The 13,535-nt window shown below is 33.4% G+C and overlaps 1 protein-coding gene and 1 non-coding gene across 18 annotated transcripts in view; one reads left to right on the top strand and one right to left on the bottom strand.

Moving 5' to 3' along the window:
* Window positions 1-13,535, bottom strand: part of KCNT2 (potassium sodium-activated channel subfamily T member 2) — a 374,048-nt gene that overhangs the window by 299,770 nt on the left and 60,743 nt on the right. The gene's annotated exons all lie outside the window — the stretch shown is intronic.
* Window positions 9,472-9,579, top strand: LOC112914624 (U6 spliceosomal RNA). The gene has a single exon (XR_003233898.1). It is a non-coding gene; the product is annotated as a U6 spliceosomal RNA (small nuclear RNA).

Below are 13,535 nucleotides of genomic sequence, written 5' to 3'. Positions count from 1 at the left end.
GTCTGAAAAACACTATGGAGGTTCCTCAAAAGGTTAAAACGGAACTACCCTATAATCCAGGAATTGCACTACTAGATATTTGCCCAAAGGATACAAAAATAGTGATTCAATGTTTATAGCAGCATTATCAACAACAGCCAAAGTATGGAAGGGACCCAAATGTCCATCAACTAATGAAGTGATAAAGAAGATGTGGCATATGTATACACATACACACTGGAATATTAGCCATAAAAAAGAATGAAATATTGCCATTTGTAAGGACGTGATGGATCTAGAGAGTATTAATAAATAGCTAAGCAAAATAGGTCAGTCAGAGAAATACAAATACCGTATGATTTCACGCATTTGTGAAGTTCAAGAAAACACATGAACAGCGGGAAATAAAAAAGAAAGACAGGCAAGCCAGGAAAGAAAGTCTAAACTATGGGGAATAAACTGAGGATTACTGGAAAGGAGGTGGGCAGGGGAATAGGTTAAATAAGTGATGGGTATGAAGGGGGGCACTTGTTCTGAGGAGCACTGGGTGTTGTATATAAGTGAATCATTAAATTCTATACCTGAAAATAATATTAAACTAACTGAAATTTAAATAAAAACTTGGAAAGATAAAAATAAGAAAAAAAAACTCAAATTCGTGGTTCAGCTTCCTTTGCTCAACACTACATAGTAGTAGTAAACACATCTTCATTAGTCTTTTTGCCCTCTTAGGAAAGGGATGTCCTATCACATGCTCACATTTATTTATTTCACAGTGATAGCAAATGAGGATCAACAGAAATAATATTCTGATTTAAAACTTCAGTCCATAAAACATCTTTTTAAAACATCAGCGTTTGGGCTAACAGTACATGCTGCCAGGAACAACTCATTCTGACTCTGAATAGTATCATAAACACCATCAGTAGCCAAGCACAAAACAGGGATAAGTAGGTGCTTCGTACAGTTTCCATGTAATGTATTTGGACATCATCTGAGTTTCCAGGACTAACATCAACAGAACCATTCAACAGCTAAGTTCATTTTTAAACTTAACATCCTGAAACTCTTTAACATTTCCAAGTTCAATCTTGGAACATGAGTCCTATTAACAAGCAAAGAAGGAAACTGTTGAAATAAACAAGAGAAAAGACATAGATAATCCTTGAGACCATATGTTTCTTATTTCATCACTGAATTTTCATCATACCTAGGAGAATGCAATGTGCATTATATTTATTAAATGAAATAAAAAGAAAAAAGTAGAAAAATTGTGACTATATTGCAATCCCCAATAATTTATCAACAAAAAACATACTTTTTCACATATCTAACGATTCCCTATAGCTGGGGCAAAGTCAGTTACTTCCACTCTCTAGCTGAACTTTTACATGTTAAGGGGATGTTTACAGGATAATCTTCCACTCCGTTAATGTGCTTTGATGAATAACCAAGTTACTGTGAGCTCTTATAAACCAAGGCTTAAAATCGTATGACTTAGAAAGCATTGCAATGAAACAAAGGGGCTCAGACAGCTTACTTCTCCATTTCGTCCTAGAAAACACTGTTTCCTCCCAAATGCATTTTGGTCATTCAAAATTTACCCCTTCTCAAGTAGCATTTCAAAAGCAAAGGAAATTCTCAGGTAACTGACATACACAGAGACCTCTGCCAGGTCACACTATATTTCCATTCTTTCTCTGGGCAAACCAAGGATTATACAAATGATATCATGAATAGAATGTGTATTGTCAAGTCAGTGACAAAGGGAATTATCAAAGATATCACAATCCAACTTGGGTATTGCTTAACACCTGCTAACCAAAAAAATAAAAAATTTAAAAAATGAAAAAAAAAACACCTGCTAACATCTTCTAAAGCACAGTTTTCCTTCTGATGCTAACAGAATATTATGAGAAAAACTAGCAGTGTTGTTGAAGCTCTCTTTCAATGTTTAATAATTTGGCCTTCTCAGGACTCTATGTATAAAAAGAAAATTATTCCTCGATTACAGAAAAGAGATCATGATCCTTATTTCCCTGTAGAGATATCTTCATGTCTCATAACTATAAGAATCATTTAAAAAGGGAAATATGATGGTCCAGAAAGAAGCAAGTATAAATAAGAACCAACTGTACTAGCATTAATTGATAGCACTCTTGTGGACCAAACTGCATTTGAGAACTTTTCAATTTCCTCCATCTTTAGGGATTCTTAATCTCCTAACCTATAAAATGAGATTTGAATAGTTTCCTCCCATGTCAGAAATATAGCATTTCTTTACATCTATTCATGTGGAAAGAAGAATCAGCTTGGTTACATGAAGCATTTATTCATTCATTCAATAATTTTTACCCCTTCTCTTGTACTTGGCATCATGTATAAAGCAATGAACAAAAGAAAAAATAGCCTCCATTCCCACAAAGCTTATATTACAGTCAGAAAAATTTTAAAAATGAAGAAACAGCAATAAATGTTCAATTACAAAGTGGAATATGTGCTATGAATACAAGGGTCAAGACACTCAAAGAGTGGATACAATGAGTAGGTGGGAGGCAGCAAAGGCCTCCCCACTTGTACAATATTGCCTGGGCCAAGGGATTTATCTTCTTACAGTCAGGCAGCCCAAAAATAATTTTATTAATTGAAACTTGGCTTTCATTTGCAATTTGAGATAATGCATGATATCTGTCATTAAGGTCCAGTATTCTCAACTCGGACAAAAGTTTGGAATTGTGATGGATGGGGGAAAAAAGGAGAGACTTTTTTTTACATGACATAAGTAATACACAGGGCACCTGGGCAGCTCAGTCAGTTAAGCATTGACTCTTGATTTTAGCTCAGATCAGGATCTCAAGATCCAGGGATGGAGCTCCATGACCGGCTCGGTGCTCAACTAGGGAGTCTGCTTGAGGATTCGTTCCCTTTCCCTCTGCCCGCCCCACCGCCCCCCCAGCTTGCACGTGCATGCTGTCTCTTTCTTTAAAATAAATAAAGCTTAAAATAAAAGATATGTAATTCACTATCTCAGAAAACCACAATTTGCACAGACTGCCTCCCACAGTAACTGAGTGTACTTAAATGTTGAATGCCTTTGATAGATCACCATTTTCAGTACATTCATACTTTGAGAGAAAAGTATAAATAAAGGTATTGTTCCATGGAGTAAACTGATTTCCTACAAGACTATCAGGGAAATTGTCTCTGCATTCAAAGTACACAACTGGCTAGGTACATTACTTTCAACTTTCTCATTTTGAAACCCTGCTCCAGGCAATAAATATGTGCAAGCCACAGAATTATTATTAACATGTATTTGTTAGACTTGGGAGACTAATTATTTGAGTTGATACAGAAACATCTATGTCCTGAGATTATTCTCAGATGAAGAATAAGAAGGAAATGGGGAAACTAAGAAAGCTGCTGAAAACTAAATTAAGTAGGAAAAACATATTAAAAGAAAGCTTCCATCTTAGCCTTTAGAATTTCTTAAGGAAAAAAAATGGTGTCTATTTCCTAGGTATTTGATTAAAAGGTAAAAACCTGGAGATAAAGCAAACCCAAAATTCACAAAAATACAGTTTATACATTTTTATCAATGTATAATAAATAGATCTTAAAGTCCACTGCAAGAAAAAGCAGACTACTTTTTAGAACGGACACAATTTCACTGATTTCGCTATGCCAAATCATCTCAATGGAAGAAATGAATTGTCAACCTTCTCAATATGGAGGAAAATTCTTAAAATTCTCCTACTGGAGATTAGCTACAACATGGACTACATACTACAGACTATTCCAAATCACACACTTGCTTTTTCCCTGTTTCTGAGTCCATGTTATCAAAGTATAATTCTGATTATAATTTCCCTCTCCATGAATATGATTTTAATGTGAACAAAGTCATTACCCTAACATTATGATTTCTATCTTAACCATACTTTTGTCTGCTAAACATGAAGCAGTTGATTTGAAATTGCACAGTTCTGAATGCCTCACAAAATCAGATGCATTTTAAGATGAGTTAGAAACAGTGCACCATGGGCCTCATCTAGGTAAGGCCACTATGATGTGTTCCCTAAACACTATTTCAATTTTCTTTAGATTGGCTTAAATTTTTTAAATATTTTTTAGAGATTTTATTTATTTATTCATGAGAGACACAGGGAGAGGCAGAGACATAGGCAGAGTGAGAAGCAGGCTCCATGTAGAAGTCCCCAATGCGGGACTCAATTCCAGGACTCCAGGATCACACCCTGAGCCAAAGGCAGACACTCAACCACTGAGCCACCCCACGCATCCCAATTTTTTTTTAGATTTTATTTATTAATTTGAGAGAGGGAGAGAGAGAGAGAATGAGCAGGAGAAGAGCAGAGAGAGAAGCAGACTCTCCTCTAAGCAGGGAGCCTGATGCGGAGCTCCATCCCAGGACCCTGAGATCATGACCTGAACCAAAGACAGATGCTTAACCAACTGAGCCACCCAGGCTCCCCTCATTTGGCTTTATATTTGAAATTTCAAATTTCAACTTTTAAATGTTATCTATTTGTAAAAGTATATCTGAATACTAACAATACTTATTTAAAGGTAGTATCTGTAATACACAAGAAATTGGAAAGCCAGACAAGCCTAAATCAGTTAATGATAATTCCAATTAAAAATGACAATTGAAAGTCACTCAACAAATATTTGAGAGGATGTAATACAATTTAGGTCAATTGGGACTATTAAAAAAAGAGTCCCTCAAAAAATCGTTTTTGAATCATGTTCACTTTCTTTATCTATTTTTATAACCTGGATTCTGTTGGAATCACTACCTGATTAAGCAAAGGTGTTATATATAACGCGAGTGATAGGTAATTATGTTCACAGGGAATTGCAATCTGAAATATCAATAACTGTACATAATAAGAAGCTGTATTAAAATTAGACTTCACCTAATTGTAAGATCCAATTTTCAGTGGGCCATTTGACTATACTGATTATCCTCAAACTTTCCTGACTTCTGCTTATTATCCTAGTACTAACTAGTTGGAAATTTAACTTTAAAATGCATTAAGAGGATTAGAGCTTGAGAAATGATGTACTTCCATGAAATGTTAACTCTATTTGAATGAAAAATAAATAAATGGATTTGTACCTCTTAATCCCTTCTATCCATTAAGAGGTATAAACTCCAGTTGTAAAATAAGTCACAGTGATGAAAAGTAAACATAGGAAATACAGTGAATAATACTGTAATAACTTTGTATGGTGACAGATGGTACCTAAACTTATCGTGGTGAACATATCATAATTTATATAATTGTTGAATCACTATGTTGTACAACTGAAACAGTATAATGTACATCAGCTCTATTTCAATTAAAAATTTTTAAAATGACTTTAGCCTCATTTTGTGTTTTATGTTACACACTTCTATATTTCGTGCAAGCAAGGGCATTTCATAAATTTCATGCAAAATTTTGTTAAGTAACTTCCTGAAGACAGAAATAAAAAATAAATACAAATGAAAATTGAAAATAACTAATATATTTTAATAAAATATCCATTATAAACTAACACAGCTTCTTTGGCTATAAAAAGAAATAGTACTATTTTACTGAGGATTGATATAAGGTTATAAGAAATAGTGTTTTTCTTTAGGAAACAAAGTATACAGAAGATAGGTGCCATTCATTAATTCAATAAATATTTGTGTACCTCATATGTACTGGGCACTACATGGGCTGCTGGGAATACAGTGACATCATAGGGCTTTCTTAAATCATTATGGCATGTAAGTATATAAAGGGTAACCACTTATATATTAATATTTTCGGTAAGCTTATCATGTTCTAACTAAAGATCTCTGACTTATGCCTATAAATCTCAAAATGTTAATATTTTTCAGTGTATAAAATCTTTTAAATTTAAGTCCCACTAATGTTTTTAATGATATTAATATCTCTAATTTAGGATAGCATTAGTCCACATTCTTGATAGCTGTTTTCAATTTAACCACACACAGTATTTAGTTTCTATTTTAAGTAAACTACTCTAGGGGCATTTTCCCCTAATTTATCTTGGTAGTTATTAAGTAATGATTACAATGCTTATCAATAAAACAAAATGCCATGGCATGATCTCAATATTAGCTTCTGCTTTAAATTTTGGAGGCAGATACAAAATAAATCATTTTCTCTGACATCTACAAGTCATTCGGTGAATCTTCTAATGATTAGCCTTTAAACAATCATCAAAATTAAAGAAATAGTCTAATCTCTAAAGCTCCATGATTTGGAACCAATAATTTAATTATTTAATTACAGAATGCTCTTGTAGACCCGCAATTAACCCACTAATCCCTAAAAGGCTTCCAAAATGTGTATTCCCCAGAGCTGAAAAGAAAATATTTTATGGTATAGCTTATGACAGTAGAAGGTCCCTACCATCCAATTAATTAACATATTTCCAGCTATTAGTGAAAATTTTAAATACAAATTTCAAATTTAACCTTCTCTAAATAAGCCGCATTAGTTACAATGGCATGCTATTTAATTTTTCTTTTCTTTAAAAATTCTGTTCAAATACTTTAAAAAATCCTTACATACTTCGAAATAATCTCCATAAAATAAATCAGTATCTACCCAACAAAGGTATGTATAAATTTAAAGGTAAATTAAAATGTGTTTTCTCTGTAGGATTCGCTTTTGAAGGGTAGCAAATTTTACTATCAACATTGTGACTATAATTCAATATTGTTGTTAAATAAAAGATCACTCTTAATTGTTTTTAAGTACAGAAAAAGACTATGTACTTTAACATATTTTATAATCCCCATATAAAAGCACTTTATTCTTGTTCTAATCATTGTGAAAAACAATCTCCCAATATTAGTTGTCATCAAATGTTCTGAGCATCTGAGGATTCAAGAGGAAATGGACTAAAATTGCAGAATTAAAAATTTAATTATACATACATAACTGCAAGACAGGGACCATGCTTGAAAAAAAACTACTCTATATTTCAAACTCCATTTGCCAATTTTCCAATCCAGTTCCCCTTAAAAGGAAGCTTTTAAGCTTCCTTAAAGTAATAAATAAAGTAAATAAATAATAAATAAAGTAAATAAATAAAGTAAAATTACTCAGGTGAAAATTAGATAATGAAAATAAATATAAATTCAATATTCTTTGAGAAAATAACAGCATTGAATATCAACCAACAAATAAAAAACAACAAACCTAGAAACACCTAAACACGAGCATAGAACTCTAAGTGGAAGCAGCTTATTCATGTAGTTGAAAAACAGTTATTCAAGTCTATAAACATGGAGTCCAATAAACCTCTGTCAAATAGTACAGTCCACCTCTTAGCAAGTATATAACTTTGGGAATGTTACTCATCCCCTTTTTCCTCATTACTTAGCTATAAAATAGAAATAATATCTACTTCACAGAATTGGTGACTGGGCTAATGGAGATAATGTACAAAAAGTGTCTAGCACTTAACCATCATGCAACAATTATTACATGTTCTTCCCTAATATATTGAATTGGACATATAAGGCAAAGAAATTAATATATTTAATAACAGCATTTTAAATATATATAAGAAAAAAATTAAAAATTAAATAAATTGTGTTAGAGCCCAACAACATTATCTTGATCCATATCAGGAGTCAGCAAATAGCTGAGGAGCCAAATCCTGCCCACTGCTTGTTATTTTATAAATGTGAACTAAGATCAATTTTATATTTTTAAATGGCTGGAAACAAACTCAAAGAAGAATATTTCATAGCATGTGAAAATGTTATAAAAAAACAAATCTCAATGTCCATAAAGTTTTATTTGTGCTCACACGTGCTCATCCATCTACATATTGCCTATGGATGCTTTTAAATTATAACAGCAGAGTTGAATAGTTGTAGAAGAGACTTCATGGCCTCCCGGGCTTAAAATAATTGCTATCTGGTGCAGCACTAATTTTAAAAAACTCACTTTTTGGTTACAGAGGATTTATTTTAATTATCTGATAATACACTCTACATTTTTAAACAATCCATTTCCTATGAGATGAGATGATGTTATGAAACTAAGAATAATGCTTACTGATTGGGGGTATAGATGAAACTGGGTTAAGGACAAGATGGGAGAAACAATCTTTACTATATTCTTGCATAGTTATGAATTATTAATATATGTAAATATTACTTATTCAAATATTAAAGAAATATGTTTATTTTTTTAATTTTTTATTTATCTACGATAGTCACACAGAAAGAGAGAAAGAGAGGCAGAGACACAGGCAGAGGGAGAAGCAGGCTCCATGCACCGGAAGCCCGACGTGGGATTCGATCCCGGGTCTCCAGGATCGCACCCTGGACCAAAGGCAGGCGCCAAACTGCTGCGCCACCCAGGGATCCCAAGAAATATGTTTATTTTTTTAAAGATGAGGTGATCAAACACTTTAAGCAAATTATTTCCTCTATCTAAAAAAATGTGTATAGTTTAATTTACAAAAGGAAGAAATATAAAAAAGCATTCATAATTTTAAAACCATGATTTAAATGGTTTAAGTCATTTACATGATGCAATAATCTGCCTAATTTATCTATTAAGAGAATATAGTCTCTAAAGCGTACTTCCTGTTTAGTTAGAATTTCTTAATTACTTTCTATAAATCAACCCAAATATGCATTACTCTCCCACAAAGCCACGAAATGACATCAAGTAGTTTCCAGACAAGAAAATGGAGAAACCTGATAACATTTATGAATACAAAACTTGAGAAATCACGGATTTGAAGTAAACACATAGCCATTTTTATAGAACTCTGATTTGCCAAACGATAAGATACCAGAGGAAGAAGATGGAGCTATAATATCAATCTAAGATATCTGAAGGCTGTTGGAGGAAACCAAACCCAGGACAATCTCTACAATACTCCCTTCTTAACATAATTTCCCTTCTGAGTCTATCAACCTGTTCAAAGAAACAAGAGTTAGAACAAATCACTGGAGAAGGAATATTGAACGTTTCCATGGAACTTAGAGGGTGGGAGGTATTTTTAAGTCCACCGTTTCATTTCTTCAACCATTCAACAAAAATATATAGATATATTGAGGGCCTACTATGGGTACAGTGCCAAGGCTGGCACTAAAGAAGTAGCAATGAAGAGAAAAGATATGGTCCTCCTCATGAGGATAATAAACAAAAGGTCCTCTTTTTTTTTAAGATTTTATTTATTTATTCACAAGAGACACAGAGAGAGAGAGAGAAGCAGACATATAGGCAGAGGGAGAAGCAGGCTCCCTGCGGAGAGCCCCATGTAGGACTCGATTCCAGACCCTGAGCCAAACACAGACACTCAACCACTGAGCCACCCAGGCATCCCACAAAAGGTCCTCTTAATGGATGACGAGAACTGAGGAACTGCCAGTACATGTTTCTGAAACAAAAGTGAAGGAAGCATATGGAAGGAGGATATAACCTGGCCCAGAGTCCAGCAGTGCTCACTTTGGCAGCACGTACACTAAACCTGGGACAATACAGAGAAGATTTGCATCATCCCTGTGGAGGAATGACAGAGGTCAGAAAAGACTTCACTGAGAAAAATAATGAAGGAATAATGAAGGAAGAGAGATCAGAGGGTAAGAGTCATATAGAGAAAAAGTTACAACATCAAAAGCAGAAAATGCTCAAGACAAAGTGAAAAGCAAAAACACTGTGAGATATTTTACATGAAGTTATAAATAGATAATATAAATATTTAGCAAATATATAGGCAAAACACTAATTTTAAATATAGTTGTGGTGGTCTTGAAAGCTGCTGATTTACAATTCTTCAAGGAAATTCACTAGACTTAAGCTACATGCATAAGAAATTTAGCTCATGATTTAATCTGTAGCTTCCAAACAATTATATTTGATATGTAGATAATAATACCATCTGTCTCTTGGCAATATCTTAGAGAATTAACATTTTAACATACTGCAATTGTGAGGATTCTAAAATCAGAAGACTAAAGTTTAATTTCAGTAAAATGCCTTGTGCACCTCTCATGAGATATTATCAATCAGAAGTCTCTTCCAGTAGAACCACAGAACTATAAATTCTGTCAGATTCAATAGCAAAAATTAAAAATCCCATTTGCCACCATCTTAATATTCTCAAAGAAAAATCTGTGAAGGTAAAAAAAAATAATGGAAAAGAAAATATGGGGAGACATAGGAGTCCAAAAAATATCAAACTTAATTTAAAAAATTATATATAATCTTTAATGTGTGATTTATCTTTGAAGAATCATCCCATGTTGGAAAAATGGATGCCCACTATAATTTTCTATAACTATCTGGATGGTTTTTACTGAATGAAGTTTGTATCATTTCATAATTTAAGAATTAGACCCCTTATATATCTAACAGAATGGCCAAAGTAATAAGATTTCAACACCAAAGCTAGGATGGTGGGGAAAACTCAATCCCTCATACATTGCTGATAGGAATGTAAGTGGTACAGCCACTTACGGAAAGTTTAACTATTTCTTAGAAACCTAAGCATGCAACTACTACCTAACCCAGCAATTGCACTCTTACACATTAATGTCAGAAAAATTAAAACTTCATACATGAACCTGCACACAAATGTTCAAAGCAGCTAATCTGTAACAGCTCAAAGCTGGAAAGAACCAGATGTCCTTCAGTGGGTGAATGGTTAAATACACTATGATACATCTATACCTTGGAATACTACTCAGTAATAAAAAGAACTATTCACACATGGAACAACTCAGACGAATCTCTCAAGCAACCTAAATCTCCAAGAAAGGTCACTGTAATGAAAAACCTACAGTATCACCATATAAGAGATCACATTGCAAATTTTAAAAATAGGAGAACCTCATGCTCAGTTGAGGATCTCTAAGACTTCTTATAAAGTGAAAAAAGAAATGTACAATACAGACTATATAGTCACTATCATTTGTATAAAAAAGAAGAAATATACACACCTCCATATATTTTGCTTCAAAATTTGTAGAATGTTTCTTGAAGCATATACAAGAAACAAAAGAGCAGCTAAACTGATTGCCTTTGGAAGTGCAAACAGGGTAGAAGCAAAGATAGAAGAGAATTTCCACCCAATTCCTTTTATTCCTGTTTACATAAGTCTTAAAATTTGAAACCATGTAAATGTATTATCTATTTTTAAAAAACTTTTTAAAAATTTTATAGATTTAGCATCTAATAACTCTCTTCCAAGTAACAGAAGTGTTTTAATGTAAATGTGCTTGCAATTAGTAAGGTGAAAAGGGCAATGTGGGAAATTTTAGGTTTAGAAGTTGGAAATAAATTTACTTAATATGTGTCTGGTCTGGAAGAGAATTGCTGGGTGTCAGAATTACTCCAATGGCTCAGACAGTTTCTTTGATATGATTCCATATTCTCACTGAGCAGGCTTTTCATTCTAATTTGTTTTCAGACAGAGTTCACTGGAAAAAGAAAGCCCGGAGCAGCATTAAGGCACATTGGCAGGCTTGGCACTTTCCTGTCTCATTATACATGATCAAATTTGTTTTGTAATACAAATAATGTCTCCTGTGAGACTAAGCAGTGTGATTTTTCTCAGGATGTGAGCAGTTGAGAAAAAACTTTGGAATAATAACTGACTTCACAAAAATAAGAATATTGGGCTTAAAACTACTTTATGAAATGTTTTTCTGGACAAGAAAAGAAAAAAATAATCCTCATTCTTAGCAAAAGATTTATAAAAAAAAAATAGATCAATGGACTTCTCAAAAATCATCAGGCTTGGAAAGCCTAATTTGGTTCAAATGTGTTTATATTTTATCCATGCATGTAAAGATACTCACAGAAGTTACAACTCCCTTGAATTATGAAATATTTCCCACAGCCCTGATTTCAAAAAACAGCTATTAAAAAATTGTCCAAGTTTAGACTTTTACTTTCACATGAGGTTTTTGGAAATTAAGAGAAGGCCTTGGAAGGTAAGCAGGATATAATTATACAGTGACTACAAAACTAAAAAGAAAACAAGGAAAGAATAAAACCACTTCTATCCACTTAGCTCCATCTTCCCTACTACCATGAAATGAACCACCTAGGTGGAGAACAGGGAACAGTATCAGCAAAGATACAGAAATGGTAAAGGGAGAGTGAGCAGAGGTTGTGACCTTGGGGAAGCAAGGTCAGGCTAGGGAGATGGCTAGGTGTCTACAATAAGAAAGCATGATGAGTGACCAGAGAAATCTGGAAGTAAGACTGCACTACATTTGGCTTTTTTTATGACTTTATTGTCATATAATTCAGAGTATAAAATGGATATACTTAAGGTATACAATTCAATGTTTTTTAGTATATTAACATAGCTGTACAACCATAACCAAACCTATTTTTAGAACATTTTCAACCTCCCCAATATAGCCTTTATGCATTCACCCATTAGCAGTGGCTCTCCATCCCATTCACTCCCCAGTGCTTGGCAACCACCAAACTGCTTTGTTTTTATAGATTTACCTATTCTGTATATTTCATATGAATGCAATCATATTACATGAGATCTTTTGTGACCAGTTCCTTTCACTTAGCATAATGTTTTCAAGGTTCTTCCATGCTATAGCTTGTATCAGTACTCAATACCTTTTTATTTTTGAATTATATTCCTTTGTATGAAGGTATCACATTGCATTTATCCCTCATCTATTGATGGGTATATGATTTGTTTCTCTTTGGGAGCTATAATGAATAAAGCTACCATAAACACTCATGTACAAGTATTTACATGAACATATGGGTTCCCATTTCTCTATATACCGAGGTAGGGGAACTGCTGGATCATATGGTAAATCTATATTTAACCTTTTGAGAAATGAAATTTCCAGACTGTTTTCCAGAGTGGGTAAACCATTTTACAGGCCCAAGGGAAATATACAAGAATTCTAACTGCTCCACATGCTCACCAACACTTGTTACTGCCTTTTTCAACATAACCACCTTAGTAGGTATAAAGTAAGTTCTCAATGTTATTTTGATTTACATTTCCCTGATGGCTAATAATGCTGAGCATCTTTTCTTGGGCTTACTGGCCATTTGTATATCTCCTGTAGAGAAATATCTATTCAGATTCTTTGTACACTTTTTAACTGGGTTGTCTTTTGATTATTGAGTTGTAAAAGTTATATGTATATTTTTAGATACAAATATATACATTATCTGATATATGATTTCAAATGTTTTCTTCCATTCTGTGAGTTATCTTTTCACTTTATTGATGATGTCCTTTGACGCACAAAGATTTTTAATTTTGATCAAGTAAATGTATCTATTTTTCCTTGCCACTTATATTCTTGGTATCATACCATTTGCTTTTATTAGAGAAGAACCTATGTATCTTCTGAGAGAAGAATCTTATAAGCTACGTGTTGGCTTTAGGGCATATGGACTTTCTAGGGATAGCAGCCAACAATTTGATATTTATATTATAAACAGATGGACACCTTCCCGTAATTCCGTGTGTTTTCCAAGTCACCTTTGCCCTGTGGCCACAGTTCAGAA

The sequence above is a fragment of the Vulpes vulpes genome, chromosome 5 (genome assembly GCF_048418805.1).
Source record: "Vulpes vulpes isolate BD-2025 chromosome 5, VulVul3, whole genome shotgun sequence".
Classification (NCBI taxonomy): Eukaryota; Metazoa; Chordata; class Mammalia; order Carnivora; family Canidae; genus Vulpes; species Vulpes vulpes.
The sequence above is the reverse complement of the archived record's forward strand: the minus strand, read 5'-3'. Positions and strand labels throughout refer to the sequence as shown.